Raw genomic sequence first — 21856 nt, 5'->3', positions numbered from 1 at the left:
CCAAGTACTTGTTCAGTTTAAGTGTATCCCATGCAATATTTAGGACACACTTACACTGTAAAAGTGTTTGTTGTTTATCTGAAAATATCTGAAAAGATTTTATTTGAAAGGTCTGCAGCTGGGGCTGCTGTCAGCATGATATCACTCAAGTGAGTCTTGTTAGATCAGAGTTAGAAATCAAGCACCCGAGCCCTGGGCAGGTTTTACAGAACCACAGCGTCCCATTTAGGGGCTGCCTCGGTCTCCTGCATCCCCCCCATCAGTCTTAACTGAGCTCCTATGTGTACAATACCATGTTCATGAAAGAAGAAATTCTCAGATGACTTCCCAGAGCTATTTGCATAGAGTTGTTTTCTCTCAGTATCAGTGAGTATTCATTTTCTTGACTCATAAAATAATACACATTCATTGTTGAAAATTGGAAATTATAGATCAATAAAAAGGAAAATGTTCACTTTAATTGCAGCATATAGACTCAAGCCAGACAGTTGGAATCCCAGCTCCAGCACTTACTAGCTGTATGATTTTAGTTTTTCAATCTGTAAAACAAAGGTAATACTAGTGGCTTAAATGAATTTCTGAGGATTAAATGAGTTTATGTCTATTCAGGTGCCTTAAAAAAGTACCTGGTACGTAGTAAGCACTGTATAAGCACTTGACAAATAAAATAACATTTAATATTTTGTCACCCAGAGATAGGTACTATTGATGTCTTTTCTATGCATTTCTATGCATCTTCTCTCACTGGTTTATACCACAGGTTTCCATTGCATGGCTGATTGTATTTTCCCATATTGGACATAGCAATTCTCCCACCCAACTGCTCTTCTGTAATGTGGTCTGGCCTCTTCGCCCTCTCCCCGTGAATCTGGGCTGTCCGTAGTAGTCTGGTCAACAGGGTGTGGCAGAAGTGGTGTCTGGCGGATGCGGGTGGCAGCTGTCATTGTTTCGGAAGGAGGGAATCACCAGAGACAGGTGCTCAGTGAGAAGAGACAATCAGGATGTTTGTTACGGGTTGAACTGTTTCCCACAGTTAATACGTTGAAGTCCTGATCCCCCCGGTACCTCACAATGTGACCTTATTTGGGAACAGGGTCATTTCAGATGTAATTAGTTAATATGAAATCACACTAGAGAAGAGTGGGCGTCCAGTGTGACTGGCGTCCTTATAAAAAGGGGAAAGTTGGACGCAGACACACTCACAGGGGGAGCCCCATGTGCAGAGGGAGGCAGAGCTCAGGATGATGCTTCTGTAGGGCAGTGAACACCAGGGAACACCGGAGAGGAGGTCAGAGGCACGAACAGATTCCCCTTCACAGCTTTCTGCCCACACCTTGATCTCAGACTTCTAGCCTCCATAACTGTGAGACAATAAATCCCTGTTTTTTAAGCCACATTATTTATGGTACTTTGCTATGACAGCCTTAGGAAACGAATATAATGTTTTATAAGTCAATGCATAGAGTCTTGAGATAAAAAGCAAGATGAAAAGGGCTGGAGAGTAATTGGTTGGAGGAGGGAGGGGGAGTGGGGTGACCTTGGCTTATGCCAAAGGAGTGGGAGAATGACAGTGCAGATCCCTGGGATCCTGGAGCAAACCATGCCATCTGCAGTGGAGAATTATGTACCCTTTGAGGAATAGCTCTCGGCGTGTTAATGGATCCTGGAAGAGACAGAGTACTTGGCCATGATCATCAAGGGACAATGCATCTGGAACTGTCTATTATGAACTGGGTTCTCTCAGACCTGCCAAGTTATGAAGTTACACAGGTCCAGGAGGCATCTTTTGTGGTGTGGAAATAGTACATCTGGGATTGAGCTCCAAGAGGACCAGAGGACATGACTAATGTGCCAGAATATGTAGCCCAGATCTCATTGTCACCCACCTGAATTGGACCAATGCCCTCTTCTGATTTGTGCCTGTGGCCATATAGGAGAATCTCATATGATCAGCTGGAAGAGAAGGAAAGCATCTGAGCTTGGCTTATAGATGGATTAGCTCAGTGCATGGTGCAAGCCAACACGGAGGTGGTTTCATTTTCCCCACATTTAAGGGTGGTCTTAAAGAAATAGTAGAGATGGAAAGTCTTCCCTCTAGGAAGAGCTACAATCAGCACCACTGATCATCATCTTTGTAGGGAATGAAAAGTGGCCCAAGGTAAGTGGCCCATGGCTTGGTTCAGGTTCAGAAAGGAAAGGGAATGGAGGATCATAGGCAAGGAGGTCCATCATCAGTGGACATCATGGGTGGACAAATCAGAGAGGGCACCAAGTGTGAAGATGTTTGCATTGCATTCTCCAGCAAGTGCGTTGGTTTCAATGCTCACCAGTGAGCATCCACCATCAACTGAACAACCAAGTGGACTAAACGACTTGCTCTGTCAATGGTAGCTAGTTCTCATCATCGGTTGCTCCAGACTGGCATGATAGGCTCATGAATGGGGTGGCCACGGTGTCAGAGAGGAAGATATGTGTGAGTCCAGCCACATGGCCTTCCCTTACCAAGGGTGGTCCAGCTACTGCTGCTTCTGAATGTCCAAACTGCCAGCAACAGAAACCAATTCATCATTGCTTAAGAAAACGAATTGGCCACTTAGGGACGAGTTGACTATACTGGCTCCTTTCTAGCCTGAAAGAGTCAGTGGTTACTTCTCACAAGGATAGATACCATCGATGGGGACGGGTTTGCCTTTCCTGCCCACAAAACCTCATTCTGCATTACTGTGTAGGGCTTACAGGATGCCTTATCCCCAGTATGGAATCCCACATAGTGCAGCGTCCACTCAGAGGATTCACTTCACATCGAAGAAAGTTTGAGGGTGAGTCCATGACTAGGGGGATACATTGGTTTTCTCACACACTGTATTATTCGAAGGCAGCTATGCTCATGGAACGCTGGAACAACCTTCTATAGTGCTATCATTCAGGATGCAGTGTATTTATTAAATCAGTGACCACTATAGGGTGCTCTGTTTCCAATAAGAAGTATGCAAGGGTCCAGGAACCAAGGAGTGGATACATTTTTCATCATACAAATGACCCACGTGGAGATGTTACATGCCTTGTCCCTGCAACTTTGGGATCCGCAGGGCTGGGGGCTCTGGTTGCTGAAGGGATGCACACTTGCCAGGGCCCTTGCAAATGCACCATTGAGCTATGCATGCTGCCAGGGAACTTTGGACTCATTATGTCCTGGGACAATGGCCAAGGAGGGGAGTCACGTACTTAAGGGGCAAGTGACCTCGATCAGCAGAAAGACACAGACCTGCTTTTACACAAAGGTGGCAGGAAAGAATACACATAGAATCCAGGTGTTGTGGACTGAATGTGTCCCTACAAAATTCATATGTTGAAGCCCTAACTTCTAGTATGGCTATATTTGGAGATGGAGCCTTGAAAGAAGAAATTAAGGTCAAATGCAGTCATAAGGATGGGGCTCTGATCTAATAGGATTAGTGTCCATATAAGAAGATCCACCAGAGATCTCTTTATTTGTGTGCATGCACCGAGGAAAGGCCATGTGAACACACAGTGAGAAGGTGGCTGTGTACCACCCAAGGGGAGAGCCTTTATCAGGCACCAGTCCTGCTGGAATCTTGATCTTGGATTCCAGTCTCCAGAATTGAGAAAATCAATTTTTGTTGTTAAAGCCATGCAGTCTGGGGTATTTTGATAGAGCCGCCTGAGCTGACCAACACACCGGGTCATCCATTTGGGTCTCTCCTGGTACTGCATTGCTTCCTCTCAAGTATAAATGGACACGTGGTCACCCCACCCCAAGATGAGTGATTATCATGGGTTCATGACCCTCAGGAAGGAAGCTGTCATTCACACCACCAGACCTGCCCAAGTCTTGGTGAGTCATAAGAGAGGTTGAAGAAAATGTAAAAGGGATAGTGGAGAAGGGAAAGGATGGCATTAGTTGTGGCCCCATGGCCAATGACAGAGATGGGGGCAAGAGTTCACCTCACTAACCTTCCTGTTCTAATTCCCCCGCAGGAAGAAAGGCCCACTGGGGCCATGGGGAGAGCTGCTGCCCAAATCTGTGCGGAGAAGTACATGTGTTCGGTGCATGGGGTGGGCCCTAGTGGCCATGAGAATGTGCCTTGTGGCCCTCCAGCTGCACGGAGCACAGATGACCAACGGTGCCAGCTGCTGAGGCTCCCCACGGGCTGCTCCCAGCCAATGAATGTGTGTGGCATAAGGTAAGGAAGGTCCATTCTGGGGAGACAGAGGACCTTCTGATGGCTGATGTTGGCTTGGGGGCTCCTAACATTTCCTTAGGCGGTATCATCACTCAGGATGCTCCCACTGAACCTTCAGTTCCTTTAGTGTTGCACTTGCATCATGGACTGACTGTTCTTCCAACTTTATCTGGGCCCCTCCCCATTTTCTCTCATAGATATTTCTGTTAAAATATCCTTGCAAGTTTAACCTCATCTTGGAATCTTATTCCCAGAGGACCCAGAATAACACAGTTCCTTTAACCCTTGCTCATACCTGTATAAAGACCTTCATGAAACACCTCTTTAAACATCTCAACTGAGGGTGACATCTGTTTCCTGCTGGGACCTTGACTGATACGGATTGCTATGGACCATAAATGCTGTAGTGTTTCACAGAAGAAAAGCAATATTAGGTGGTGTGGTGGGAATAAGCAGCAACGAAGAAATAGGTTCTGAAATATAGGCTCTGGGGTTAGAGATTGGCATTTCAGGCAGGGGTGTGTGTGTGTGTGTGGTGTGTATGGCATAAGCAAAGGTACTGGGGCAGAAATAAGCAAAACAAGGTTTGTCCAAGAGTCCACACTTTTTCCCCAAGAGATCCAACTGTCCTATGGGAGGAATTCTCTCAGAATGCTCATTTCTCCACCTTCCTTGCTTTGAATCTTTGAAGAAGCTTCCGCTTTTTCCCTATCATCCCCTTATTGCATGTGTCTTTCTATGTGCCTCCAGGAACTCCTGTCTGACAAGAGCTGAGGCTGTGGCCAAGGTCAGATGTAGATCCAGGGAAAGCTCATAGAAAATGGAGAAAGCAAGACAGGAAGAATGAGTACCTTGAAATTTTGGGGTCCAGAGCTCAGGATATTGGGGATATTCAAAATGAGTAGCCCCATTTCTTAAGAGCCAATGAGAGCCAGCAGTTTTCTTCAGAATTCAGAGGATGAGGGAAGGTTGTTTTAATCAGAGACACAGCAAACATAGTTTCTAGAGATCTAGGGAATACAGAGACCTTCACTTCAGATAGAGGTTTCTGTAATTCGGATACCTTTAAGCCAAAGTTTCTTATTAAGCTGGGGGAAAGATGTATTTTGCTTATTCACCCTTTCAACACACATTTGCAGAGTACCTCCCATGTGCCAGGAACTGTTCTAGGTAATGGGGATGTACTATCAAACAAGACAGATGAAAATCCTTGCCCTCATGGAGCTTGCATCCTAGTTGGGGGGAAGGCAGAATATTAGTAAGTAAACCAGTAAAACAAATAGCATGTCAGAGGGTGCTAAGTGCTTTGGAGTAAAGACAGTCATGAAGAGGAATAGATTGTGCATGGGTCTGGCTGGGGACATCCAGGGAAGGTCTTGCAGACAAGGCAACATAAAACAAAGACTTAAAGGAGGGGAAGGAGAAGGAGCAAGCCCCATGGGTTCCTTGGATAGTGGTCCATGCAGTGGGAAGAACAAGTGCAAAAACCTGGGATTAGGGGTGTGCTTGATTCTCTCATTAGCATCTGTCTACGTAGCATCTCCATATTCATCCACTTGCACACAGAAAAGTTGTTATTTACAGTCTTCATGTTTTAGTGGTTTACATTTACACACTATGTGAATGTTATCTAACTGTAACATCTAAGGGGCACCAGTGGTATAATAAAAAAGTTATTTCTCATTATGGCATTAGACTTGGAGTCCATTATCTTATGATCTGCATCAAGTTCAGAAGCAGATAAGGCTTCTCAAGTGTGACTCCTCAGGTTCAGTCTCTCTTGGTCCAGAGACTTTGACTGACTTAAAGAAAAGTACTAGCTTGGTTCTTAGAACTAGGCAAGTTGAGTCCTGGTTTACTTATAGGCTGCCATGAATACTTACCTAATCTCTCTGAACTTCTGTTTCTGTATCTATGGGCAGAGATTTACCACTGAAGCCAGGGAGGAAATCAAACAAGACTGCGTGCTTTAAGGTGTTAACAGGTGACTTTTATATAGCACAAATACACTAACTGGGCCATTAGTTTATTTCTTGATATTTTAGTTATTATTTGCACATAAACCATGTCCACAAATTGCTGGCTTAAAACAACCATCATTTATTTGCTCATGGTTCTGAAATGTGGGCTGGGATTAGCTGGATGGTTCTTCCCCTGGTCTTGCTGGGAGTCACTTTGTGGGTGCAGTCACCCACAGCTCCCCTGGGGCTGGCAGTCCCAAGGTGGATTCGCTCACATGCTTACCCTCATTCCCACGTCCTGAGCTGGGACTTTTGGCTGGTTGTTTGGTTCTCCTCTACACGGTTTCTCCTTTCTTAGAAGGATGATTGGTTTTTTTTTCACATGCTGATATCCACTTTTCAAGAGCATGGGAGCAGCAGCTCTCTTTTTGGGCTTCTTTTGAGGCTACTCAGAAATTGAATGACATCACTTCTGTCCCATTTGATTGGCAAAAGCAAGTCACAAGCCAGCTGAGATTCCAGGGGTGGAGAAATAAGTTTCATGTTGTAATGGAAGGAGCTGCAAAGTAGCCCTGCAAAGGGTATGCAACATGGACGGAAGGAATAATATATCACAGTGTATCCTCTGGCCTCAGCAAAACCCTCCTGTCATGTGCAAAAAAAACTCACCCTAACCAAGAATACCAAAAGTTTTATCTCATTACAACACCAAGCTTGAAGTCCATTATCACTTGATCTTGCATCAGGTTATCATGTACATAAAACCTCTCCTCAGGTGCAGCTTCTCTCAATCCAGGCACCTTAAATTTAAAAAGACAAGTATTCTGTCCCCACATACCTAAAACACAGCAGTGAAAAAGGAAATGGGTGGGCCCTAGAGATACTCCTATTTAAATGGAAAGAGTGTGAACCTCAGCAGTCATGGTCATGGCAATTATGAAGTCCATCCAGTCACATGTTGGTACTTCTATATGGGAAAGAGAATCTTCTTTGATTAGAGCTTGATTCTGCCTTCTGAGAGGGTTACTGAGCCAATTGTTCTCTGTGGCTTTTATATCTTCTCTTTAAGCTTTTGGCTCCATCCTATGATTTGTTTTTTCATCTCATAGGAAATTATTCATGTCTGTACCTAAGTAGATTTCTCAGCCTCATTCCGTTTGTAGAAAGTGGACGTCCAGCAGTCTCTTTTTATTTTGAATTGTATCTTCTTTCACTTTCAGTCAAACCTTGTAGTTCTTTTGCTGAAAAACTCCCTTATATTTTTTGTGGGTTTCCTGTGAATCTTATTGGGATTGACTCCATGCTGCTCAAACTTCATCCATAATTCCTTTTGAGACAGACCTCGCCCTTTGGGTGTGTTATGCTGCTGTGGGGCAATACCCTCAAGGTTCTCAGAAACTCTTTTGTCAAGCTGAGGGCTTCTCCTAGGAACCGACTTTCAGAGATTTCACAAGCACACTCTTAATTTGATCTTTATGCTGAAGTTATTTCTTATCTGAGAGTCTTTGCCTGGCTGGAAATACTCTGAATGGAAAACAATATAACTTTTTCTAAACCATAAATTTCTGGGCCCTCTGTATTTCTTCAAAAATATTCTTGAATACTGAAGTTTCTTCTTTAACTTCTCTCTCTGGCAGTATCTTATCAACACTACTGGAAGCATCCTACTGATGTGATCAACATTTTAATTAGAAATACCTTGAGGGAAATTGTGAGTTCATGAAATATTTTATATCTTTTGAGCTTCTGCACACATTTTTGTCAATGAGTCTGCCATTGCATAACATGTATTGTAATTTTTTCTACTTCTAGTTACAATTTCCTCACTATGTTTCTAGCATACAATAAAAGATTATCCATCATTTCTCCAACCTTCACTAACAACCTATTCATTACCTTCCCAGCTCTTCTGTTTTGTCCCAAAGCCAACACCACATGTTTTAGTTTTTGTTATGGCAAGACCTCTCTTCCAGATATGAATTGGTTTAGTAGTTACCTAATGCTGTCAACAAATCACTCCACATTTTTGTGGTTTCAAACAAGAGCCATTTATTTGCTCACTCTTCCGTAGTTCAGTAATTTGGGCAAGCTAAGCTTGGATGGCTTATCTCTGTCCCACATTGTGTTGGCTGTGTTCATTCATATGCTGCACTCAGTTTTCAGTTCATGTGGGAGCTGGCTGTTGGAGACGGCCTCACACACAGCTTCCAGTTGGCTGGGACTGTCCGCAGAGGTGCTGCTCTCTGTGTGGCTTCTCCAGCAGTAAGCCTGGACTGTCTACATGGTACTGGGAACAATCCAAGAGGGCTAGCGTCAATATGCAAGCATTTATAAAACCCTGGTTTGCATTGCATTTGCTGAAGTCCCATTGGCCAAAGAAGGTCACATGACTACGCTCAAAGTCCATGTAAGAATGAACTAAGCAAGGGAGCAGATTCTGGGAAGCATGATCCACTGAGGGGCCATTCATGTAACAATGGTCTGCATGTGATGCCCTTATTGATCTGCCCTTTCTGACTTCCAGATTTGGTTTGTGGTGGAGTATTCGAATGCCTACCCATATCTTGATCTCATTCTCTTCGAGGCACATAGGAGTATCCAATTACTCCCTGACCTCTCCTTATGGAGGGGTCACGAGACCAGTGGGCCATCAGGGTTGTGTGTGAAGAGACGATGTTATTTCCAGGGAGTGACTTGAATTGCTGGTGTGAACACCTCTACTCTCCATTCCTCCCATATTATGGGAACCCTGAAGTCTCTGTTGAAAATGTGGTAGCTTTGGTTGTTCTGTGTAGGTGACTGAGTGATGAACATACGAAGCAGAAGTCCCCCACTTCCACTCCCACTTTTTGTACTTGTACAGAGAACTAGCGATTAACCTTTATTTCATTCAGCCATTGAGATTCTAGGTTTGTTGTTTACCACTCATAACATAGCCTATCCCATTAGATACAGGAGCTTCAGTCCTTCCATGCTCTACAGTCAACTCAAGCACCCTCCCTGGGTATTTTTCACTGTGGCTTGAACAGCAAGAAAGAGAGGATATAAATAACAAATGAGTGTTTAATGAGGAAGATGGAGGATAAAGAGAAGGAAAAAAGCTCTGGGTTAATGAGGAGCCCATTGTTTATTTACCAAGCATTTATGAAGTGCCTCCTGTGTGCAGCCTCTATGCACGGCCTGGGGTATGCAAAGATAAATAAAAGAGACATGCCTGGGAGGAAGATACAGGCTGCCAGGGGAGGCTGACACATTAAACAGTGAACTGCACTTGAGAGCTATGAGTGGCATTGAGAGGTGGGACTGATTTTCTGTTATCTTCTGTAATTGGCTAATTGTCCCTGCAGGCAATTTCCATAGAGAAATTCCAGTCATGGTTGTCTGGGGTGGCAGCCTCATTGGGGTAAGTATGTGGCCAGCCTCCCAAGGTGACATCTTTGAAGGCCAGCACTCATCTGGATTCATAAGGCCTGCGATTTGTTTAAAAGTCAGTCTCATTACTTTATAATCACATATCAGATTCAATCCTAGCAGATGACAAATATGGGGACAAAACAAAGCTCTTCTGAGGGCTGCAGTTTGCAATTTTGAGGCAGGGACTGTGGCTGAAATGGGAAGGCGTTTTAGAAAATTCAATGCCAGCTCAGAGCTGAGGATCTGAGGAGTTGGACAGAATTCACAACAAAGCTTTGAGACTCTGACATTGTAAAACCACAGTACAGTAAGGGAATAACCCATGGAATTTTAACTTATTAGCTAGTGTTGTTTCATGCATTTTAAAGACAGATCTGACTTTGAATGTCTGAGATCAGTGAGGCTGTGGAGGGCTGCTTGGCAGGGCAGTAGAAGGGTGGGCCTTTCCTGATGTCAGACCCAACAGGAATGCTGCCACTTCTCGTGTAGGGACTTACCAAAAGGGTACAAGCCAGGTATAGGTTATGCAAGGGGCAGAGTTCAACTCTATTTAATGGGTACACATTTTACTCTATATATGACATGAGATATAAGGAAAGTTTTCTTCCCCCTAACTCTAATTTATTCTGAGCACATCCTACCAGGCCAACGGAAAAGTCAATCGTGGCTGCAAATGGAGCTCCTTAACCCCACTCTATGCACTCCTCGAGTTGTGAGTTACAGAGTCTTAAAAGGTGCAGAGTATTTGCTGGGCACCCTCTGGCCTTCGGTTCAGGTGAACATGTCCAGTGTTTAATCTCATGCTGGCCCTAGAAGCTTAGCTGCCTCTCTGCATGCTGGCACATCAGGCCTTTGTGCGGACTGCAAGCCCTGTGCTCAGGGTCTGATCACTTAGCTGCGCCCCAAGGGCCACTTCCTTCTGGTCCTGGCATCTCCTGGGGGCATGCAAGGGTATAGGAAATGGATCCTTGCTACTCCCAGATTTCACAAATCTCTGTCCCCTCCTAGTTGTATAAATCTTTCCAACCCTCTCCAAGGTCTGCCCCTGTCATCCTGCGGTCCTTCTACTATCCCAGTCCCAAGCCCAGTACTTTTTTTTTTTGGTCTCCAAGATCCCATGCTTTTAAAAGCAAAGGCCTTTTAACCCTGCCTTGTGGGCAAAAGAAACAGTCTCCAGGACTCAGAGCCCTATTTACTCTCTTGAGAAGCAAGAGAGAAAGTGGGTAGTAGCTCTCATTCTTTCTGATTTTCTACAACAGTAAGACCCAAATGCTGAATATATAGGTGTATATATACACTATACATGTGCTATATATATGTTTATATATCTATTATATATATATATTTTTCTTTCCCTCATATAGCATTGAACCTACAGTGGCAGCAAAGAGGAGTCAGAGGACAAGCAAAGGTTGTAGACAAGATGGTCAGAAATTAAACAGGGTGCAGTGTGGTCACTGTGCAAGATGAAGAGCATGGAGCGTCCAACAGGGGACTCCATTTATGGGCACCTGGTGGCCTTTGACCACCTGGGGAAGGCTTATAAAGACTCCAGTTGGAGCGAGGCATAGAGGGTACCAGGGTCTAGGACTACCAAATGCACAAAGGCACATCACTCTCTCTCCGTGGCCTTTAACTCATATGTGCCTGGCAATGTGCGAGGACAGGGAGGCTTCCGAGGGAGGCAGGAGGAACTCACAATGTGGCGCATTTCAAAGGCAGGAGGACCCCGTGACTGCAAGCGCTCTTCCGGGCCGCACATGCCTGTGCTGGGAACGGGCATCTGCGAGCAGAAGCCCGAGGCGGCGCAACAGGCCCCTGGTTGGTTTCTTAAAAGGCCTCCAAGTGTGTTTCTCTAAAGTCCCTTCAAATATAGTTGCATTAAAGATAATTTTTCTGAATCCATATTGCCTTACCTTTCAATGTGTTGTGATTAAAAAACTTGCCCTTCCTCTGACAAAGGAAAAATTCACTGTGGCCCTGAGGTTTGGGGTTCTTCAGTCCTGTCCTTCTGAAACCGGAGAATGGGGAGTGAGGAGCTTTTGTGTGAGCCCCCAACCCCTCAACAGCCCTGACACACTCAGACCCGGAAGGGGGAGGCCAGGGAGGGGCGGCACCCCGAGGAGGGCCCCTCTGCACTGTGACCTCCCAGACCCTCCTTCGCAGTCAGGTGACTCCTGGCTCTGCATTGCCTGGATCTTGGCTTTTTAGGTCTGAATGTGGACTTTTTGGTCTTTTTCACAGGCTCTTGTCTTTAAGACCTGATCTCACTGCTTTCCCTACATGCTTCTGGGGTACCAGCCTCTTGACTGTTTAACAAGCGTCCCCACCGCTAGGGACAGATGTCCTCTTCCCTCCTTTCCCTCCATTTCTTCCCTTCCCTTTTCCCCTTCCCCTCTCCCTTCCTTTCCTCATCTTCCTCTTCATCTTCCTCTTTCCTGGGTAGGTCTTCAGTTTCATAACATTCCTAACCACTGAGAAACTCAAGTCCAGAGCCAGCCCAGGGTGCAGAAGTAAGGATTCATCAATACCATAGACAGCTATACAGGTTATATTTAATCCCATGTTATGTTACTATGATCACCTGGCTTACACGGTTTTCAAAAGGGTATAAGACTGTAGAAACATACAGATAATTAGATAAAATACCACTGATAATCTGAAAATCCGATTCAGGCTTCACCAGTTTGACTCAGAGTTCCTTTCCCTTTGAGTTTGAGGACTGGCTCATCGTCACAGTTGGATAAACCGCTGGTTCGTTTTTCTCAAAGCCTGGTTATTCCAATGCACTTGGGTAGTTATCGAACCAATCTCCAGTTTTTAGTCTGAATTTCCAAGAAGGAACCACCAAGGTTTCAGCAGCGACAGTAAATGGCAGAGAGAGCAAGAGACTTGCTGTTTTGATGCGGAATTAATGTACATTTTCCCTCTTCCAGTCCAGAAGTTGATTCCAGAAGGGATACCCTATGGCAGCAGTGGGTTAGAGCCCCCCAGTCAACATTATCAGCGTCTGTAGGAGGGGATAGAGCTTTTGGACTTCTGCCTGGGGAAGGAAGATCTCAGGCTGGTTTCCAGAATACTTTACATTCTGCCTCTCAGGTCCCCAGGAAAAGCTAGCAGGGAGGGGGACCTACAGCACTGGGACCCACATTCTTGGGACAGAGTTGACATACCTCTGTCTTCTCTTCCTCTCCCAGAGAGCTTCCCTATTCTCATTTTATAGAGGTTTGCAAATGGTAGTGTTTCCAGGGAAGCCTCATAATTTGCCTGCCTTATTCAATGTTCTATTTATAAGTCATTTTCTTTCTTTCTTTCTTTTTGGTTAATTTATTTCAGAGAAATAAAACCCAAGCTTCCTGATACAAAGCCTCAGAGCTGGTTCCCCATCATGTAGGTGGCCACACAAAGCAGAAGGAAGCCTCCATAGCTCTGGCTAAGGTCACTGAGATGTAAGGTCAGAAACATTCCTGCCAGGGCAGATCTAAAAATAAAGAAACTGTGCTTTTTTCTGAAGTCTTAGAAATATCAGAGAAGAGTCAGTGAGGAGTAGTTGAAAGGTTAGACTGTTTGGATGTGGTGGGTCTGGGGAACTCTGAACTATTTTGCTTCTGTTACTCCTACATTCATATTGGTGCCGTAATCATAACTGGTTCAGATATGCCTTTGTCCAACACAATCTCATATGCTGGAGTTGGCTGGTTGTGCTGAGAAGCTGTCCCAGAGACCTGTGATTGTACCTAGTTCTAATGCCCTTGGCCAAGTGCAGGGGCAGACACTCCATTAGCTTCTCTGGGAGAGAAGGAAAGAGACATGGCGGTTTTAGTACCTGTATGACCTGCGGCTTGTTGCTTATTTATCTGTGGTATACACTTGTCTTGCCAATGGGTTTCAGTCCCAGACAAATTCACTATAGATTCACTGTGACCAAAGAAATGACAGTGGAATGTTCTTGGGGTGAAAAGGGTGGCCGGTCAATCACTAGAATCCCATCCACTCAGAGTGAGTCTGCGTGCAGCAAGCTGGTCTCTGCCTCTGGGCCTCTCTGCCCACACAGCGGTCTCAGTCTCTGTCCTCAGTGCTGCCACCACTCCAGCCTCTGCTCTGCTCTCCTGCAACCTTGCAGCCATGTCACTGTGTCTCCCAGAGCACTGGGCGGAGCTCTTTATATAGAGTTAATAACATCGTATTGCCCACACACGTGTAGTGAGCTAGCTGATTCGGACCAGGTGAGAATCCTGGCCACAGGAACTTTCACTTTATCCACAGTAATGTATAAGCCTCCCATTATTTTTGCTTTGTTGGAGAACTTTAACTCCTCTCTAATCTCCAATGCAGAACCTAGAGGCTTTGTGGCCATTCTTACACTTGCAGCAATCAATGCATTTCATTACTTGCCACGTAGCCAGTACTTGTGTTTGAGGCTCTGGGAATATAATTCCTACAACAGAGCAGCAAGCTTCCTGCCCCATTTGTCATTCCCACTCTCCTTGGGAATCTAGAATAAAAATGGCGATTGGCCCCAAAGCTCCAAATAGAAAAAAGAAATTTAAAATAAGTCTTTGATAAACCCTTTGGATCACTGTCTCTTTTCAGATTGTCTGCAGACAAGGAGGTGTGGTCTCCTGCCCCACAGGGGGGATGCAGACCCAGGAAAACAGTAAGTGCTAGTGGCAGGATCTGACCAGAGCAACAACTCTGAGCATTTAGTTCTGGTAAAAAAACTGTCTTGAAATTCTTACTGGGTGTGGATAAAATGAAGGTTCCTGTGGCCAACATTCTCACCTCGCCCGGGTTGGCTGGCTCACCACACACGTGTGGGCAATGCATCATTATTGACTCTATATAGAGAGCCCCCGCCCAGGGGGGCTCTGAGTGACACGGTGGCATGGCTGCAAGGCTGCAGGAGAGCAGAGCAGAGGCTGGAGTGGTGGCAGCACCGTGGCCTAGCAGCAGAGACCTGCTTGCTGCGTGCAGACTTGCGCTAAGTGGACAGGATTCTAGTGATTGACCTGCCACCATGGAAATAAAATTGGGTATGAACCGTTCACCCCAAGAATGTTCTACTGTCATTTCTTTGGTGACACTGAATCCATAGTGAACTTGCCCAGGGCTGAAAACCCATTGGCAAAACATTTGGATTCCTCCACTTGCTCCTTAAACTATCTGTGTTCTGAATCACTGTTTCAACACCATATTAATGTAGATTCTGGTTGAAACAACTCTTCCCAGCCCAAACTTTGGGAATTCAGCCTTTCAGGAAACTAGGTTCTCCCTGTGGGCAGCGGTGGAAAAAGCAGGCTTTGACTCTTGACTTGAGGAAGGTGATTAATTATGAATCTCATCCAGCTGCTCTCTCCCTTCTCTCACTGTCTCCAATAATTAAGAGCCGACAATACAGCTGTTTTCAATGAGAATTTTCACCTGGGAAATTCGAAGTTCTTGAGGAACATCATTTGAAGAGCTATCTTAACACCCTGGTAGCAGAGTGTAATAAAACCCCTGGATACTTGAATGCAAAAATCAGTTAAGAAAGTATCAGAAAGGGACAAAGCTGTGACAGTGGAAAGAACATAGGGTTTAGAGGGAGAAGAACTCTGATTTTGAGTCCTGATTCTCCCAAACATTAGCTGTATCATGTTGAGCAAGTCATTTAAACTATTGTACTCTTCATTTCCTCAGATGTAAAAATGGAGATAATAGAATATCCACTATGTAGTGAACACCTATTAATTATTTGTAAAATGGAGATAATTAATAGTTACAGTTTAGTGAACCCCACTCCCTGCTACAATATGTTAGATTTTCTTATCTGTATCACATTGTAACCTACAAAAGACTTGAGCAAATCCCTATCAAACACACACACACACACACACACAATTCAAGGGAATAATATAAATAGGTTGTGGTAAAAGTAGGAAAATAATAGAGGCAGAGGGAATCCTGGTTCTCAGAGATGTGTACCTGGAGTGTATTGGAAGTACTGTTCTGTGTCTCATCCCTGTAATGCTGCTACCATGTCCCTCCAGTACCCCCACCCATAGTCCAGTCACCACCTTACAAGCAGAAATGCAGGACCTGCCAGTGCATACATCAGTTTTGTTACAAAAGAGACCTTCAGAATATATAACTGAGATAATTGTTTGAGATAAAAGGGTTGCTCAGGATCAAGAGTTGAAGACCTAAGAATGCAGGGCACAGAGTTTCTGCAAAGAACAAACGGGGAGCCCCACTGACCAATCCTACAAGACAGAGCATCTCCAGGCTGAGAGGCTAAAGTAACACAAAGTTAGATGCTGTGAGCATCCGCGTGAGGCACAGGCCATGGGAAGCTGTGTGCAGGTGTTAGTGATGAAGAGAGAGCAGCAGAAATGCAGTGCCTCAGGGATGTCACTGAACACTGGTGACCGGGGCCAGGTGCACCCCCACCCTTCCTGCTTGTAAGCACTGGAGGTGTGTGTGTCTTGCTAATGGGTTTCAGCCCCGAGCAAGTTCACTACAGATTCAATGAGACTGAGGAATGACAATGGAATGTTCTTGCAGTGAAAGGGTTTATCACCTAGCTTCTTTTCCTTACAATAGGTTGAGCACTAGAATTACGTCTGTATCTAACAGTCTGCAGGTCTGCAATCCTCCTTTGTCTTGCCTCCACCCAGAGCACTGGGCAGAGCTCTTTACAGAGTGACTTGGTCAAAATAGCTAATTGCCTACGGGTGTAGGCACAGTAGCCTAGCAGCAGGCCAGTTACATTATCAAGTAGTTTAGGTTCAGGTGAGGATCCTGGCCGTAGGAACCCTAACTTTCCCCACAGTGTGTCCCTCACAAGTTCATATGCTAAAGCTCTGATCCCCAGGGTGACGGTGTTTGGAGGTGGGGTCCTCAGATGGTGATCAGGGTCAGATGAGAGCATATGCCATTGGTGTTCTCCTGCGAGAAAGAGAGACCAGAGCTCTTTCTTTCCACTCTTGCACAAAGAAGAGGTCATGTGAGAACACAGTAAGATGGTGGCTTGTCTGTACACTGGGAAGCGAGCCCTTACCAAGAACTGAATCATCAGTACCTTCCTTAACCTTGGACTTCCAGCCTCCAGAATTGTGAGAAAGAGCTCTATTTAAGCCCCTAGTCTATGACATTCTGTTATAGCCGCCTGAGCTAAGACACCTGTCCCCAACACCCAGAACACAGAGGCAACCTCAGTAAAAATGATGGAGGAAGAAAAATACACCCAATGGGCAGCAAAACCCTGAGTTGACTAGACACAAAATTTCACTAGCAGGCAGAACAGAGGCTTGGGATAGAAAATGAGTTATGGAAACTTGTGAAAGTTACGGACCTGCTTTTGCGGCCTGAGAAAGCAATCCCTGCATTTTGTGAGGTGTTTCCATATGTTTGATATCTATCATGCTAGGATTAGCTAACACACTTATTGTCTGAACCACTTGGCCTCTGGGCCCCTGGTTGAGGGTGGAGAACGCCAACACCAAGGCCCTTCTCTCCACCGCGCTGGGGCTCAGGGACTGTTGCCACTCCTCTGCTGTGGTGCTGCCCAGGTACGCTGGTGGGAGAGGTCGGGGAGCCTCCTGCACAGCTCCTTCTAGGCTGCCCCATTGTCTCCGCCTCTCTTGGGTCTGTAAGCCTGCTGGCTTGGGGCTGGGAAGCTGGAGGGAGAGCAGGCTGAGGACTCCGTCTGGTTACTCACCTGCCTGCTTCTCACCATACATTCCCATCCTCTGGCCTGCAGAAATGTCAGCTGGTCAGAGCAGGGTAGGTAGAATGGTAGGATGGTACTTCATCAGTTACTTCCAAATTTATTATTTATAGCACAAATGTTAAGCCACAATCCCTCAGGGCTGTGGCATTTGATACTGACATGCCAGGATTTTGACTTACAAGTGTATCTTTTCGTGCGTTCTCTCTGCCACGAGTCTCAGTAGTTGATGTGCAAGCTCATTAGCTGAGCCTTGGCAGTTTTTGATTCTTTTTCGTTTTCTGCTGTAGTGATGCTTCCCAGAGGTAGCAAATGGGTGTTTCTGGTATAGTTTGAATGGAGAATAGCTAGAATCATCCAAAATATTATTTGGCCACATATGCATGTCATATATTCTCAGTGATTTCTAGAGATAAGACATAAAATTGGGTTTATGTTTTCTTGTGGCCAATGTGAAAAAGGAAAATCATTTCAGGACTAATCATGTTCAAACATTTAAAAGTAGTTGCTTAGGGGGGTACCACAATTTTTTTTGTTTCTGATTTGAGATCCATAAAAATTCTACCAGGATTCTCCATAGAGATATATAATGATAAGTTGGTAACATTCAGGAAATCTTGAAAATAAGTACAGCATTAAATTTTATGTGGTCTCTACTTATGCCAGTGTCCCACTGTGCCAATGACATAATGATATGTAAACCACCAAAAACTGGAAAATCAGTTAAAATGTTACTCAAGGACCTGATTCTGATAGTCTTATTTGACCCTAGACTGCATTTAAGAAGGCTTAGAGCATGTTTTCTCAAAATGCTGTCCATGAAACATCTGTGCCAGTAACCCATGGCGTGCTTTAGAAATGCGTATTTCTAGGTCCCAGCTCTGACCGACTGAGTGGAATTCTCTGAGAATAAGGCCCAAGACTCTGTATTTTCAGCAAGTCTTAGGTGATCCTTATGTTTACTAGGTGATGAAGAACAGGGATTCTTCAACTTTTTTTGTGCCATAGACATTTTGGCAGTCAAGTGAACCCTATAAACCAGAACCATGTTTTTAAATGCTGAATTTCAAACTACAAGATTGCAAGTGAAACTGATTATATTGAAAAACAATTATCAAAATATTTAACAGAAGTAAATTTGTGATAAATAACATCTGCGCTTCATCACTAATGCATTAAATAACAAGATACAGCAGCAGGTCTAATAGCCACAATAATTTTAAAGAAATGATGATTATAAATGATATTTTTGAGATACTTGCAGCCCCTGTAATGTGATATGAAAGTCATTTCTCTTGGTGGCAAAGTCAGATGTACTGCTATTCCAACATTTGTAGCTTGTTACATAAAGGAACTTAGGAAAAAAAATCAAGGTTCATTTTCCCCTGTAAGTCATGGATCCCTCTCCATCCATAAACCGTAGGATATTTAACAGGATGGATGGAGTGAATGAGCTTTGGGACATCCTGCATGCACACACACACACACCATACACACACACACACACACACACACACACACACACACAGACACACACACACACACAATATTTTTGCAACTGGGCCCAACAGAGATTGAACACAGGCGGTTTAAAATCAGTCTCAGTGGGAATGAGCACAGCCAGCCTGTTAGCATTTAAAGACAGAGCCATATACTTTGGCAATCAACTAGACAGACGATAGATTCAAGGCCTACAAAGGACAATAAAGGAGTTGGTTTAAGACATGTAACTGGCTAAAGGGATCCAGTACTTTCACACTTCTCTGTGACAAGATCTGATCTATTCCAGAACATGCACACATAGGTGAAAGAGGGCCAAGTTTTGTCATGTGGAGCATGACAGCAATAATTTTGGCCTGGAAAGCAGGTGTTACTGTTCACCTGCCGAGACCATAAAAAGAACCAGTAGAAGATAGCAGTGTTTTCCTATCCATGTTCTGCTACACGTGTGTCTTGGAGAAGATGTTGAATTAAAAAAAAGTTTCTGTGGTCAAGTAAGGCTGAAAAGTTCTGCATCCTAAATATCTCCTCTCTTCCTAGCCATGCCGGGAAATTTATAGGTAAAGAAACTTGTTTAACTTTGCCCATTGTGCATCAGCATCTCCTGGGAGCCTTAAAGAAATACTTTAAAAATACGCATCCCTCAGAGATTGTGACTTAACTGGTCTATGATGGAGTACTTAAAAAAAATTCCTCAGTTGGAAGGCTGTGGTGAGCCCATCATTTTTAAAAGCTTATTTCACCACAGACCTTGTATGATTTCCTGTGCCTGCTGCAAGCAGGTATGACAATCCAAGGGGCTGTAAACAACAGAAAATTTTCTCTCGCAGTTCTGGAGCCTGGAGGTCCAAAATCGAGGTGTCAGCAGGGCTGTGCTCTCCCAGAGGCTCTAGGAGAGGATCTGTTCCATGCCTTTCTCCCTGCTTCTGCTGGTTGCTGGCAGTCCTTGGCTTGCAGCCGCATCGCGCCGATCTCCGTCTCCGGCCTCACCTTGTGTCTTCCTCATGTCTCTCTCCTCTTCTTATAAGGACACCTGATGGGGTAAGGGCCTACTTTACTCCGCCCAGTGTGGCCTCCCAGTACCTTGGTCACATCTGCAAAGACCCAGTTTCCAAATAAGGTCACATTCACAGCTCTTGGGGTTAGGACTTCAATATACCTGTTTTGGGAGCACAAGTCAACCCCTAACAGATGTCCTTTGGAAGAATTCTTGGAACACACACTTTGAGAAATGCTGCCCACTGGAATTTAAAATTTTGAACAATGTAGCTTCCTGGTAAAACCTCCAAGATTATTTACACATCCTATTTCCTGGTAACTGAACAATTTGAACAGCTTTGAACTGTGGTACAGAATTGTTGGGGCGAAAGGATGCCAAAGGACGTTTTCCTGTGAAGATGTTTTTGGTTTTAGAGTGGTTGATCTAAGGCTATTCTTTCTGGCCTGAATGAGCTCGCCAGACAGCTTGTCTGCCGTGACCACGCCTACTTTGGACAGTAAACAGCTATTGTCAGCAGAGAGAGCAGGGTCCTTACCTGGCCATCCTCAACTGTAGGCAGGCTCGCTGCCAGGACACAAAGTGGTGACAAGCCGTTCAGGTGCACATGTAAAAGAACAAGTCCCCAAGTACACCTCGGTCTCACAGCCCTTGGAACTGTTACCTAGGCTGAGAGGAGCTGAGCACCTGATTCTCCGGGTAGTATTTACATGGAGATTTTTTATTATCTGGGAGGCAGAGTAGTCCAGGGGAAAGACTGAACTCCACTCACTCTGTCTCTGAGGCTGTGCTCCTTCCGTCCTTGCACAGTATGTCTCTGAAAATAATAAAGACACTTGCCTTGCAGGGCTGCTGTGACGATTAAATGAGATGCCGTGGGTGGAAGTGGTTGTAAATTATAAATTCAGAAAAGAATAGAATCATTATAGAGGATGGCAGAACCAGCTTGAATGTTTGTATTATTAAAAGTATAAAAGAGATAATCAGCTTTGGTTTGGACAACATTAGGAAGTCAAGTTCATGGCTGAGTGCCTACCCATTTCCGGTTCTACTACATTTCTCTCCTTAAAGCTTACCTTCGCTTGCTAAATGCAGCTCTGTGGCGGACCTGCTGATTTCACTTTGTGTGGTTCTGGCTCTATAAGACGGATCCGCTATTTTCAACAGCCCTGTTATTAGTGTCGGGAGGGCTCTGGTTAGGGGACATGAAGAAGCAAGTCTTCCCTGCAGTCAGGACTGAGCTGTCAGCTGGCTGCGGGGACGGGGTCCTGTTTGCCCTAGGTTTTCCTAGACGCTCAGACCCTGAGGGTCCTTCTGGTTCTAGAATAGGTCTTAGAGGGACTGGAGACACCAGGGTGTGGTAGGAATAAAGGACGCTATGCCTGGTCACTGTCGGGAGAAGCGCCTTGTCTCCGGATGGTGTGCTTGGACTTCACAGTGGCTGATATCCAGTGGATGGTGATATAAAAAGAGAGGAAAATGTGTAATCTTAAAAAACTTGAAAGCATCTACAAAGCAACTCTTGTGCCAAATGTATCCTCCACTGGCCTACAGCACAGTCTGAATTTCCATCCCTGGGGGTCCCTTCTTTGGGCTTGAGACTTCCCAGGGTTTCTCTGTCAAAATGAAAATATCCCGGGGGTGGGTGGTTATGTCTTAATTGTCTTTCATTCACAATATGTTGGGATAGGTTTATTTATTAGTGTAAGAGCCTCCGGCATCTTATAACTATGTTGCAAGCCCCAGAATGCCTACCCCAGTGCAGTCCCTGTAACAGGTCCCTGGTAAATGTTTGTGGAATTACATCTGGATTAAAAGAGAGACTCATTATGCTTTGGAGGAGAGAAAGAGGGGATGACAGCAGGGTCAGGGCTCTCGGGTGCTTTATAACTTGGGGGAGAGCTTCAAGAAGCCATAAAGAGAGAGCAGCGTGGTGTCAAGGATTCAGAGACAGAAAAATCTGGGTTTGTGTTCTAATTCAATTCATACTTACTATGGGATCATATGCAGGTCATGCCTGGCCTTAATTTTGTCAACTGTAAAATGGGGATACTGATACCTTAATACCTGT

The sequence above is a fragment of the Manis javanica genome, chromosome 3, assembly GCF_040802235.1.
Source record: "Manis javanica isolate MJ-LG chromosome 3, MJ_LKY, whole genome shotgun sequence".
Classification (NCBI taxonomy): domain Eukaryota; kingdom Metazoa; phylum Chordata; class Mammalia; order Pholidota; family Manidae; genus Manis; species Manis javanica.
The sequence above is the reverse complement of the archived record's forward strand: the minus strand, read 5'-3'. Positions refer to the sequence as shown.